Source organism: Sinocyclocheilus anshuiensis, unplaced genomic scaffold (assembly GCF_001515605.1).
Source record: "Sinocyclocheilus anshuiensis isolate Anshui unplaced genomic scaffold, SAMN03320099.WGS_v1.1 scaffold836, whole genome shotgun sequence".
NCBI classification, from domain to species: Eukaryota; Metazoa; Chordata; class Actinopteri; order Cypriniformes; family Cyprinidae; genus Sinocyclocheilus; species Sinocyclocheilus anshuiensis.
Genome location: NW_015551122.1, coordinates 1140268 through 1153776, shown reverse-complemented (window position 1 = coordinate 1153776; position 13509 = coordinate 1140268).

The following is a 13509-nucleotide window of genomic DNA, read 5'->3' as shown; positions in this document are numbered from 1 at the left end:
AGTGACAATCTAGTTAGTCTTGGAAGCCTGCCAGACCTTTGGCAGTCATGAAGACTGGTGCATATTATTGATTATGACATTAAGGTAAATCTGACATTGATAACACAACTATAACTGTCTTATCCTTTTGGGTCCTGTGTGCTATTGGGTCAAGTTAATTCAATTAATCTGTATAGCGCTTTTCACAATACACACTGTTTCAAATGAGCTTTACAGAGTTTCATGTGATTTTTTTTTTTTTAACACGTTATTCACAGTATTTACTGTAAGTGTGTGAAAATACACCAGTGCTGGGTACTTGTGTACATCTTTCTTAAGACTGTGAGTCAGAATGTGAGTTATTGGCCTGCAGGAAAATGTCAAATAAATGAAAGAAAAAAAAACAGTGTTACATTGAATTTTACAGGGTTGCAAAAACTGCTGAAAGCTGAAATAAATTAAATTTCAATAAATGTAAGTATTATTAGTATCTTATATTCCACAAAAGCATTAAATGCAATGGTGATGAAAAGGATAATTGTTTTATTTTGATTGATGTTATTTTAAAAATATTTATTTTAATTTTTATGATTTAATTATTATTATTATTTTTTTTTTTAAGATTTTCATTAAACTCACAAACCTCAGCTTGGGAAAACTTGATAATGTAATGAAAGGTTTAATGCACTTCATGTTGCTAATTACAACCAATGGAATATATTTTCTTACTCTTTGTATTTTGATATCAATATGGTACAGGATTATCCTATTTAAATCAATGTGATAAACGAGTTATGTCGAAAGTACTCTAAAAGTAGTATGATTATATTACCTAAAATGTATGTGTAATGTAATGGATTATGTTTCTAAATACAATTTTTGTCATGTAATTTAAAACCAGTAATGGACTGCAATTTGTAAGTAATCTACCCAGCACTGGCTATATATTCAGTATATGCTGTGCTTGAGTGCAGACAGCATTGAAAAGCACTGAGGTAATATTATAGTTTAAAACAACTTTAAAAATAATCAAGTGTCAAATAGCATCTTTTCTGTGATGTTCACCATCCATTGATTGACATTGAGGAACGCAGCTTTAGTCTTGGCCTAGTAAATCTGAAGCTTATTAAGACTCTATTGACAACGCATGCACCACCATCCTTGTTATCAGAAGCATTTATGGAAAAATATCTTAATCTTTTTGTTAGCGATCTTGAAACCGGCCAGTCAATCCATCAGAGTCAAACAACAGGTGCCTTTGTCAAAATCTAAGGGCTAGAAAGAGGCAGCAGGGCTTAGAGTTTCACTCTTTGAAAGTGATATGGGCCGTACGTCTCCCCCTCTGAATGTAGTGCTGAAGAACAGACCACCCAACTCTCAGCACTTAAAGCGGGAGTAGACGGCCTTTCACAATACGTACTCCCTCACATCATGACCCCACTCTCAGGAAGTCATTCATTTGCACATGACATACTCCCCTCTTGAACTACAGAAACAAAAATACACACATCCAACACAGAACAAATCATTGTAATTACATGTATCAACATGGGCATTTTAAATCTTAGTTTTATGGTAATTTGGGCAATGGTGGAGAATCTACCCTCATCCACTGGCATGGAAGATGTTTTTGGTGAGCGTTTGCCGGGTTCGTCTGAGACATGCGCTTGAGGGACTGTGGTGAGCTGAAGGGTGTGAGTCTATTGTCCCAGCCTGATTCTGCAGTCGGCCAAGAAAGATGCTCTCATTCCACTGGCTTGTAAAGTGAACTTCCATTGGTGACGAATGACTGTGGCATTTTCAACTCTGGCCCTAGAGGCTCCTAGGGGAACCATTACACCATTTACAGTGAACCGTGCACGGGGCAGAAACCCATTATGTAGCTCCACCAAAAACACTGCATGTTAGAGAGCTCCCATTTATGTCCAGCATTTTCCATATGTAATCAAGTCACTATGTGACAATTGTATATACTGGAAATATGTGTTTGGTTTGTCTGAACAGAATGGTGCTAATAAAAATGTGCTTGATGCAAAATTTTGGGAGGAAATTACTGTTTAAAAAAGAATAAGAAAAATATATGAATTAGTGTAATGTGCCTGTAATCTAAGAAAAAAAAACTTCACTATGTCATACATTAAAACCATTAGGAGACACATTTTCATTTTTTTAAAGGCACACTACTTAATTGTAAGCTCTTTACTGACATGTGGTTGAAGCCTAATAATTTGTTTGTTTTGTTTTCATTTGTATGGATGAATTTGTTTTAGTGGTTAGGGTGATCTAGTACACCTGTCACGAATTCGGTCCATGGACTTCCGTTTATTCACCACCACTTGTTGTTTGTCATTTCTCCGATCACAAATGCAGACATGGTTTTATGTTTACGCGGCGCGATGTAACGCAACGCGTAAAAAGACAGTATAAGTCATTATAATCCGTAATTATGTCCCCACTGGATGCAACAAATGCCTCGTTTATAATGGCTTTTAATGTTTTTGTCTCGTCGTGCCGGGACAAGGCATCACAATATGGTAGGGGCGTAACATTTCCGTCACACGCTTGAGGTATTCGGCCAATCACAATGCACTGGATAGCTGGCCAATCAGAGCACACCTCGCTTTTCAGACCGATGAGCTTTGTAAAAATCGACGCGTTTCAGAAAGGCGGGGCATAGAGGAGAAACAATAATGTACAGTATGTGGAAAATAATGTTTTTTGAACCTTAAACCGCATAAACACATTTCATTATACAAAATACACAAAATAATGTTCTTTTTAGCAACATCATATGACCCCTTTAACAATTACGTAGCATATCCCACTGCCATAGCAGCTGAATGTTGCTGTTATAAAACATGCAAGGACAAACGACAGTTGCATGAAATTTCCTGTCAAATGAAATCTGACACCTTTGAATATTATTATTCATTACTGATATTATTTTATAAAACAGATAATTACTCTGGGAATAATTGAGCTCTCCATAAGTGAGTGGAGCAGTCCCTTGGTCAATGTCCCAAAGAAGGACAGCATACTACGTGTCTGTATCAATTTCTGTAAGCTGAATGCACAATTAAGGTTTAATGCCTATCCAATGCTGTGAGTTGATGACTTATTGGAGAGTATTAGACAGGCACAGTGTATCACCACCCTAGATCTGTGTAAGGGGTACTGGCAGGTGCCCCTTGATCGAGGATTATACTAGTTTATTGTCCTTCCCTTTGGTCTGCATGGCGCACCTGCCACATTCCAAAGGTTAATGAATCTAAGGCTGCGAGGTATGGTCTGACTCCTACCGAGATGACGTGGTGATGATAGTAACTCCTTGGCAGAGCATTGAAACCAGAGAGGATTCAAGAGGCAGGTTTGACAATGAACATGGTTAAAACGTGAATGGGCTTAGCAGGAAACCAGCTACCTCAGGTACCACCTGGGCAATGGCAAGCTACGACCACAAGTGGACAAAGTGGAGGCAATTTGGTAGAGCCTGAGACCCAAGATAAAGAAGGAGTTAAGGTACATTCTGGGCCTTGTAGACTGGTTCAGAAGATTTGTTCCAAACTTTGCCTCCATTTTTGACAAACCTACTCAGTAAAGCAATGAAAAACCCAAATATGTGGACCGAGTACTGCAAAACTGCATTTAACACCTCAATGGAAAAGATGCATTCCAGCCCAGTCCTACACAGTCTAGACTTCTCCCGGCATTTGCACCTCCACCAGGAAGCACTGGGAGCCCTCCAACCCCACAGCATGGCAGCTGGTTTGAGCTGGTCCTTAGTTGGTCCTTAGCTGGTCATGAGCTGGTTTAAACTGCTCATGTGCTGGTCCCTAAGCAACTAGCTCCTGCTCAGAACCAACTTATAACCAGGGTATAACCAGCTCAGGACCAGCTTAAACCAGCTCATGACCAACTAAAGACCAGCTTAAACCAGCTGCCATGCTAACCATAAAATACCTAACCAACATATGCTGGGTTTTTTTCAACAGGGTGGAAAGCATTTAATTGGATAACATTTCCGCAAGTCATCAGTTTTATCATATTCTATTATCAGCTTTATCAAATTCATGGAATGAAGGCGGTCAACTATACATGTGCATGTTTTATTAATATTTAGACTTCTGGGTGCAGTAGTCTTTTGGGAAACCCAACTCTGAAAACTTGATTTTGTGGGAAAAACGACTTGACAAATGAGTGACTTACAAATGAGGAATATAACAAGTGATCAATCTTAAGGAGGCAATAACATGCAAAGTGTTAGCAATACAAAATTTCAAACATGTTTCGTGGGTAACACTTTAGTTTAGGGACCAATTCTCACTGTTAACTAGTTGCTTATTAGCATGCAAGTTACTAGCATATTAGCTGTAAATTATTACTTATAAAGCAAATATTAATGCCTTATACTGCATTTTAGATCCCTTAATCCTATCCATTTCCTAAACTTAACAATTACCTTCCTAACTATTAATAAGCAGCAAATTAAGAGCTCATGGAAACAAAGGTCGCAGTTAATAGTTAGCTAATAGTGACTGATCCCCAAACTGAAGTGTGGCCATTTTGTGTCATGTTGGCCAATGCCAGTGATAGCAGGCACAAACCAGGACCATTATTATTATATTCCTATTATTATATATCCTAACATTTTACAATAAGATACAGTGTGTGTAGATGATAATCATGAGTTACATACCTATCTGCAGTAAAAAGTAAGATGAATTATTGTAAATGGGTCATTTCTTGACAATGAGATATGGGCCATATATGAACAATACAAAGAAAAGGTTTTTATTTATTTTATTTTTTTTTACACTTTTGCTGCCACATACTAAGGTGTTAATTATTGTAGAGGATATGCTAGCAAACCCATGTACTAGCAAAAATATGTACTGCAAATATGTGTTTTCCACATGTATTTTAATCTTCAGGAGTATGAGTTTTCCAAGCATCACTGGCTCTATATATATGTGTAATTTACTGATGAAGAGTGATGAGACATGATGTGAATTTGAATACAAGTGACTTTGAATAAGTATAAGGTGCTTGTAGCTTCCTGGCTTAAAAAATTTTGGACTCTTCAACTGATGATTCATAATGAGCTTTATTAAAGATCCGTCACCGTAGATTTGTAGTAATCACCGTTAAATGCCATAAGACATCACGAATCACCGTAAGAGCTTTGTATAAAGAAAACAAACACAAAACATAATATAAATAAACCTTGAAACAAACATACATCAAATACAAACACAACAACGATTTAACATAATACAAACAAATAATCATTACTACATTAAGAGAAATCCAAAACAATACAGATAACAAAGTCAATATTTTACCTTATTCTCCATTTAAACCAGGAGCTAAATCCTTGAAGTTCTCTTTAACCGTAAACCTTTGAATGAATCGACCATGTGCGTCTTAGTTGCGCTCCTTACTAGAATGCTTTAAGCACACCGCAATATCCGCTTACATGGATGAATGTCAAAATAAAAGACTTTGTTACCACAAGACGTATAAACTAATAAAAACCCAAAAATCCAACAATTAAACATGATACACATTCAAAATGGACAACGTAATAAATCATTTAAAGAATATCAAAAAATTTGAAAAATAAATAGTATAAAAGGAAATAACCAAATCCTTAACACTCCCACCAAATTATGAGTGCAAATCTCACACCAAATGCATAAGCATCAATAATTTCCCTTTGTCACCTTTTTTTTCTTTTACATTTGTATTTTTTTTTTTTACATTTTGATTTTATATAAAATCCAAAACAATACAGATAACAAAGTCAATATTTTACCTTATTCTCCATTTAAACCAGGAGCTAAATCCTTGAAGTTCTCTTTAACCGTAAACCTTTGAACGAATCGACCATGTGCGTCTTAGTTGCGCTCCTTACTAGAATGCTTTAAGCACACCGCAATATCCGCTTACATCGATGAATGTCAAAATAAAAGACTTTGTTACCACAAGACGTATAAACTAATAAAAACCCAAAAATCCAACAATTAAACATGATACACATTCAAAATGGACAACGTAATAAATCATTTAAAGAATATCAAAAAATGTGAAAAATAAATAGTATAAAAGGAAATAACCAAATCCTTAACAGTGCGAGCTTTAGATCACAAATTAGGTGAAAACAGAAATTTCATTAATAGGGTACTTCTGAAAGGACACAAGGGGATCAACTTGGACATTAATCTCTGGCATGAAAAACAATAGCTTTTGTCATAGAAAGTCATGTCCATGATACATTTTTTGGTCAAATCGCTTACCTCACCATATACTTTGTTTCTTACAGCAAAAACATCTGGCTGACAGGTTTCTCTGGCTTTTTTAAAGAGTCATTTTATTCCACTGAACAGGGAGAGGAAGGTAAAAGATCAGCCAGAAAGGACTACAATCCATGATTACATCACAACTTTGAGACCTTGTTAGACAACAAGTCAGAGGAACAAGGTTATGTCCTAAAGACGGCAATTCAGCAAACTAAAGACACTGAATCTTCTAAAAAAAAAATCTGTTTCCATCATGTTTTCACCTGATTAACCTTATTATTGCAACTTTTCTCATGGTGAAATTATCACATGGATGCCTGCTGCGACTATTTGACCTTATATGAGACTTGTGTGTAATACACTTAAAACATGCTGCAGAGAATACATCAGATAACATAAAATGACTTCAAACTGAAACAGTGTTCTAAGTATGTCTGCATGCAAAAGAATTCAAGTTTTAAATGATATAATAGACCTCGAGTTGAAAATGAAGACAAAATGTGTTGTGACGTTTTGTGGTTTTGAAACATTAGTGGTTCATGTTCATAGTCAGTGTGGTGGACTACACCTGTGGTTACCCTGCCATGCTCAGGTTTTTATGTGGAAGCATGGGATTCATAAAGCACAGACTCCAGACATTTTTTAAATGTGTCTATCCATTTGAAGTCCCTCACTAATATCCCTCCTCATAAAAACAAAGAAATCTATTGCAATTCCAAGATTTTTTTCTCCTTATTTAACAATGGAATATGAGTTTTCAGTTCTCTCTTGCATCTGTTAACAAGAACTACCAGCACAATGTGAACAATGTTAAGATCACCTCCTTTCTGCTCACCATCTGACGGATGCAATGATCTGTGGCATCCATTACATAAGAAGCAACCTTTAATATCCACCACCTGTCTTTAAAAGCATGAAACCTTTTCATCTACATAGAGATGTATCAACACTTCACTTTAATATCTCTCAATTAGAAAAGGTACAAAATAGGGAAATGTTTAGACTTCCATAAGAGCCACACTTGTAAAATCTCTTAACACGGAGCAATGGCATGCCACAGCAAACTATGAAGTAATGACTGTTTTTGCATTGGTACAGCACTACAGTCGTGAAAGATTCACTGTTGTTGAATATATTTACTGTATAACATTACTTGACGCATTCATGTGAACATGTCACGTTTCATAGGCTATGTTCAGACTGCAGTCAAACCGGATTTTTTCTCAAATCAGATCTTTTCCAGCGGGCTGTCCAATGCAAGTGATCAAATCCGATTTGTGTCCAGACATAACTAACTCATTTGAATGGGTTGCTTTGGTTACGACTCTATATATATTGTGATGTTCCGTGCTGTAGTTTGAACACTGTATGAATACTTCTGACATAAACAGCACTTCAGCACTCACTAGTGGACACCACAATACTTTCCACAAAAATGTAAACTCTAACTTGATTTTGACATTTTCATGAGAGTATATGACTGGTAGCATCGTAACCCTAAGTAGATCGTAGAACCATTGGCACCATCTCATGATGCTTTTGAGAGACGCCACCCTGGCCTTTACAAAACTTGCCACCATGACGCTGTAGCTAAGCTCAAATGTGCTTGCTTGATGCATGACACCAAATGTGCATGTAATGTGCTCTATATATGTGCAAACTTTAGAAATGTCATAGTTTTGGTGGCGTGAACTAGTGGAATGGTAGAACTTTCAATGGTTTCTCAAATGTCATTTATAAAATCTTCATTGTTTTTTGGAAATCTGATGGGTTTGGGACAACATGAGGGTGAGGAAATGATGACAGAATTTTCATTTTTGGGTAAACAAACCCTTAAGTTCATAAAGTTTAGTCTGTTTGTCTCACCAAGTGTGAAGATTCTTGAAAAATTCTCCTTTTGTGTTACCACAGAAAAAGTGGTAGCGTATAGGTTTGGAACCAAATGAGACTAAATAAAGGTTCTGTCTGGGCCTAGTGCTAATTAGTGGACAACATACGGACAGTTTGATGTGATATTTGACAGTTTTAAAACAGAAATGCATTCCAATTGATGCAAGAGCCTGAATAAGGCAAACAGATACTGAGAGAGAGAGAAACAGAGGGAGTGACCAGCTGGATTAGCATGTAAATAGTTGTGAAGATAGGTAGAGTCTGGACGTGTGCCAGGACTCTACAAAGGGCTCCTAACATCTGTTTGACAGCACATTTCTGCTCTGTGTTTGAGCAAGAAAAACTCTTGCTTGGAATGAGTCGATTGCACATGATCATGCATAGAGAGACGGTCGCTTCAAAACGAAGCAGCTCTGGAGTAACACAGTCACACACTGGCCGCATTATTTTAACGGACAAGTTTGGCGTTTCCAGGAACGCTGTGGAGGAAAACTTTGAAGATGGTCCAGCCAATTGTTTCCCACAACTGTGAATTTATCTGTTGTACCAGTCATTCCACGAATATCAAACATTCCGTGATGTGAGGTGTTCGTACGCCATGGAAAATGCAGACCTCACAATGTATCTGCCCCGTAAAAACCTGACTGAAATACATCGTGATCATGAAGTCCTCAGTCTAAGAGTCTGATGATCACTTAAACCTGTCAATCAGAGGAAAATCAACTACACTGTCTGGCTCAATGGAAGTTAATTTGCTTAAATTTGTCTTGACGTCGAAAGAAAATGGGGCAAACCACTAGTTAGGAACAGAAAAATTAACATACAAACCCAAATTGCCAAGTGGCCATAGCATATAAAAAGACTCAAGCGGATAAAGGAGCACGAGTGGTAACAGTGGTCGTGGGGCAGTAATATGGGGGTGGTGGTTTTTTCCCCCTCAGCCCTGTACCTGGAGCATATGAAACTAATTTGTATAACAAATGTTGGTTTTAGACGCCATTCCTCATCCACTGATGGCTCCTCAAGGCCTGGAGAGCCCCATTCGTTAGAGCTTAAGGCAAAGCAAACAAATGAATGAACACTATCTTTACTAGGGATGACCAAGCCAAGCAAACGCTGAAACACAACACCATTACCTAAATTCGCATGCATCTGTCCATGTCTTCTCTCAGCTCCAGCTCTACGTGCCTCTCGCCCTTGACTGAAGTTTGAGGACCACCTGCATGAAAGAAGAGACCCAGCCTGTTATGTCTCAGTGATGCAAAAAAATAACAGAATCCAGCTCTGCAAACAGCTCGCTGCACGGATCATTTTTCTGTGCCGCTCTAGACACATGCATCTGTCCATGTCTTCTCTCAGCTCCAGCTCTACGTGCCTCTCGCCCTTGACTGAAGTTTGAGGACCACCTGCATGAAAGAAGAGACCCAGCCTGTTATGTCTCAGTGATGCAAAAAAATAACACAGAATCCAGCTCTGCAAACAGCTCACTGCACGGATCATTTTTCTGTGCCGCGCTAGACACAAGAGTAAAATAAGAACAGATGATATCATGCGCGGGAACAGAGGTGCTTTCGCGTTGCCTGATTTAAACGCTTTACGAAGTGTCCGATGCAGCGTCACCAGCACGGAGTTGGAGTCAAGAACCCTCCAAAAGACAGAACCAGACCAACAGCAGAGCCTAGATCAACACTAGAACCAAGCTCCAGATACAAACCCTAACCAGACCTCCAAACACCCTCCAGACCCAAACCAATCCTGGACCTGCCAAGACCCAGACCAAACCCCATACTTACATATGCTGAAATCCATTTATAGTACTACATCTTTTTTTAATCAAACCTGTTGGATTGCTGTCATGGATCGTTCCAAACCAATTCAAACCCCTGAATACAGGTAAAGTCGTGGCCAAGTGGCTTAAAAGTATTGAATTAGTTCCGACATACCTGAAGAGACAAGCAACTGATTTATATCTAACATGCTGTACAAATAAAAGTTGAACACAAGCTGGTGTTTTTATTAACAAGAGTGTCATGGTGCAAACTTTAAGAGTGAGAGAAATAATCTGTAGAATTGAAAATATCTGAAATCCCAAATAAACAGGTAAGATACTGACCCCGATTCATGGCCCAAATTTGATTAACTTGCAAGATTTTATTCTCCGTGAAGACTGAGAGAGGCGCTGGAGCATGAGGCATGATCTTGAGGTCGTTATCTTTACTATATGTCCCCGGAGCATATGGGAACATTTTCAACACTCTCATAAATGTAACCATGTCAACTATAAAAAAAAAAAAATAGCTGACCAGTAACAAATTATAGATTTAAAAAAAAAAAAAAAGGAGAAAAAAAATCTCTAAATTTCACTAGTGCCGAGAATGCAACCCGCTGAGTTCTCGCAAGCAGTTCCTGTGCAAATGACTGGATAAGGTGTGCATGTGAACGCTCAAAGCATGAGGCGGCACTGCTCTCACACCACAGACCACCTTCAGTTATCACTCCCTCTGGACTGAAGATGAACTGAGGCTCTGTCTCACAAGGTTCATTCACTACCATGGTGATTAGATTTTTACTGTATGAGAGACTGGCACCAATTCTGAGGACCGGTTTTTGATGAGCTAATGCTTGAACTTCAAAAGGCATTCTCCATTACACTTTCAGTCAGGATACTAAGAATTGGGAAAAAAAAGAACGTTTTGATTCAGACGGCAATAGTGTGTAAATCAGTGAGAAACATATAAGGAATCTGAGCTCCATAATGCACATGCATCACATGATGGGGCTTATACTACGGGGCTGTTGAATGCTTGGTTCTGATTGGTTGATGAACGATCTAAGGCGTGCGATTTCAGAACAAATAGAAATACAAATGCAAATAGACAAAAATGTAAACAAGGGCATGTTTACTCTAATAATGAGGGGGGGGAAATGCCATTGCTTTATTGTAAAAGCGGCACATGTGACAGCCATGATGCAAAGCATTTTTTTTTTTTTTAAGCGCCACGCTTATGTGTTTCTGTATCTATATTACTTCAACTGACCACTGATGCTGCAAGAAAGTAAATGTTGACCCATTTTTGCTTGGCTAGTATTTTATAAGTGTATTACATTGTGTGTGTGTGTGTGTGTGTGTGTGTGTGTGTGAGTACCTGGTATTCCCTACATTATGGGGACCAAATGTCCTCACATGTATAGTAATACCAGCAATTTCAGACCCTGTGGGGACTTTTACATTATTTTTTGATCAGCAGAAAATCTAAAAATGCCTGTAGTTTTGTGAGAGGGGTAAATTTCGGGGTAGGGCATAGAAAATACAGTTTGCACGGTATAAAAACGATTATGTCTATGGAATGTCCCCATAAAACATGGAGACCAGTGTGTGTGTGTGTGTGCGCGTAGGAATGCTGCAGATAAACACAGTGGTTTAAACCTGTGGTTCACTAATTTGATAGCAAACATACTGTCCATTAATCTTACATTCTATTTGATTAATCAAAGACATAACCCGTATCCATCACTAGAACTTTATTTTCTACCTATTGTGAAGCAAAGACCAAACCAGATATACAACACTGACCTTTATCTATTCAGATATTAAACACAGAGCACATATTTGACAAGCCATATCTTTATGAGAGTGTTGGACACATCAGAGATGTGTTTTATAGATGCAACCCTGCCCTTGATTTGGTTTGCTGGATGCCTCTGGCAGCACTCAGCGTGCACCATTTCCTACAGATGAACCCATATGAAGTTTGTGGTCATCTGGTGTATTTCTCATTCCTATTTCATGCGACACATACATTTCACATTTTATGAAATTCCATCTGCCATGCATTCCCTGCACCGCTCAGCTTTAATAAAATACATCACCAACCCTTTGTATTTCTTCACTCCTTTAATTTCTGCAGTAGATATCCAGCAGCTGGTCTGGAGAGGAGGAGGAAACACCTGCTTACACAGGGGAGGTGGAGAAAGGAAATCTATGAAAACCTCAGACTGAGGCGGTGTCTCAATACCTACAGAGCTGCCTACCCTAGACATGCAGCAACTTCAACATCCAGTGACGTGGCTAATTAGACAGCGATTTTAGACGTGTGCTGTTTTTGGATGATCCCCCACAATTCAGCAGACTCAGAATATCATCCTAAAGCCCGAAAATGCTACACACAAATGTGATGCCTAAAAATGAGCTTTAGGTAGGCATTTCATATGCAAATTTCAAAAGACTCTAAATGATCAACATGATCAAAACTTTGCCGAAAAACCTGTTGCACACAATGCCTTCTGTGGTCTGACTGATTGTTTTTAGCAAGTAAAAGGCCTTTTAGTATAAAATGTCCACCTTCAGCTCGTGCTTCATGTGTTTTTTGCTGTCAAATCTTTACTGATTTTTAGAAAGTAAATGTAATAACTTTTAAATTGTTAGCAATATATATATATTTTTTTTGTTTGTTTTGAGAAAAATCATGTTAAGATGTGACTATCAAATATGATCATCAGGCTTTTAAGGAACATTTATTTCTTCATCTCAATCATCATTGTATTGCATTGCATTTCATGTAAAATATAGCATAAAACTAAGCATTTAACCCCCTTAGCAAGACATCATAGAGAGATATAAATGGACAACTGATATTTATATAATTTTATGTATGTAGTCTGCTATATTGTTATAAAGATCTCATTAATTTACATTACAAATGATCAGAATTTCATCTTACTTTTTGTCCACATAAATACAGTATGAGCTCATGTTGGGTCACTGAATAAACTTTCCTCTTTGATCCATACTCTCACAGTACACTATACTAGCTCTAAAACCCTGATGTTTAAAGGCTTTACAGGGTTATTGTCAGATAAAATGCTGCGAACTCAGAAAGTGCCCAAAGTTGTGCATGCCTCTAACGCTCAATTATGTCGACTGTTTTGAATGTTAAGATAACCCCAAACTGTTGCAGCCACCTGCCATCCCCAAAAATATTACACAAACCAAGGCAGGCATCTCACTGTTACAGGTTACATACAGCACGCAACTGATACGCAAGATGATGGCTAGGTACGCAGTTCACTACATTACAAGTTGCTGCAGGCGCATGTGACACCCAAACCCGTAAGCGGCCAGAAATGCAGTCTAGGGAGGCAGGCAGCTCCTCAGATTTTGAGACGCAGCCCGAAACTCCTCTAGAGACTCGCAGCGGTGCGCGGTGAGAGAGAGCGCATTAAAACACAGACACACAGCCAGGAGAACTTTGCGCACGGCGTGGCTTTGGTATTTTGTCAGTGATTGCCGCTTGAGTGTTATTTTACGCACACGCAGACTTCAGACTCACTTGTGGTCTGA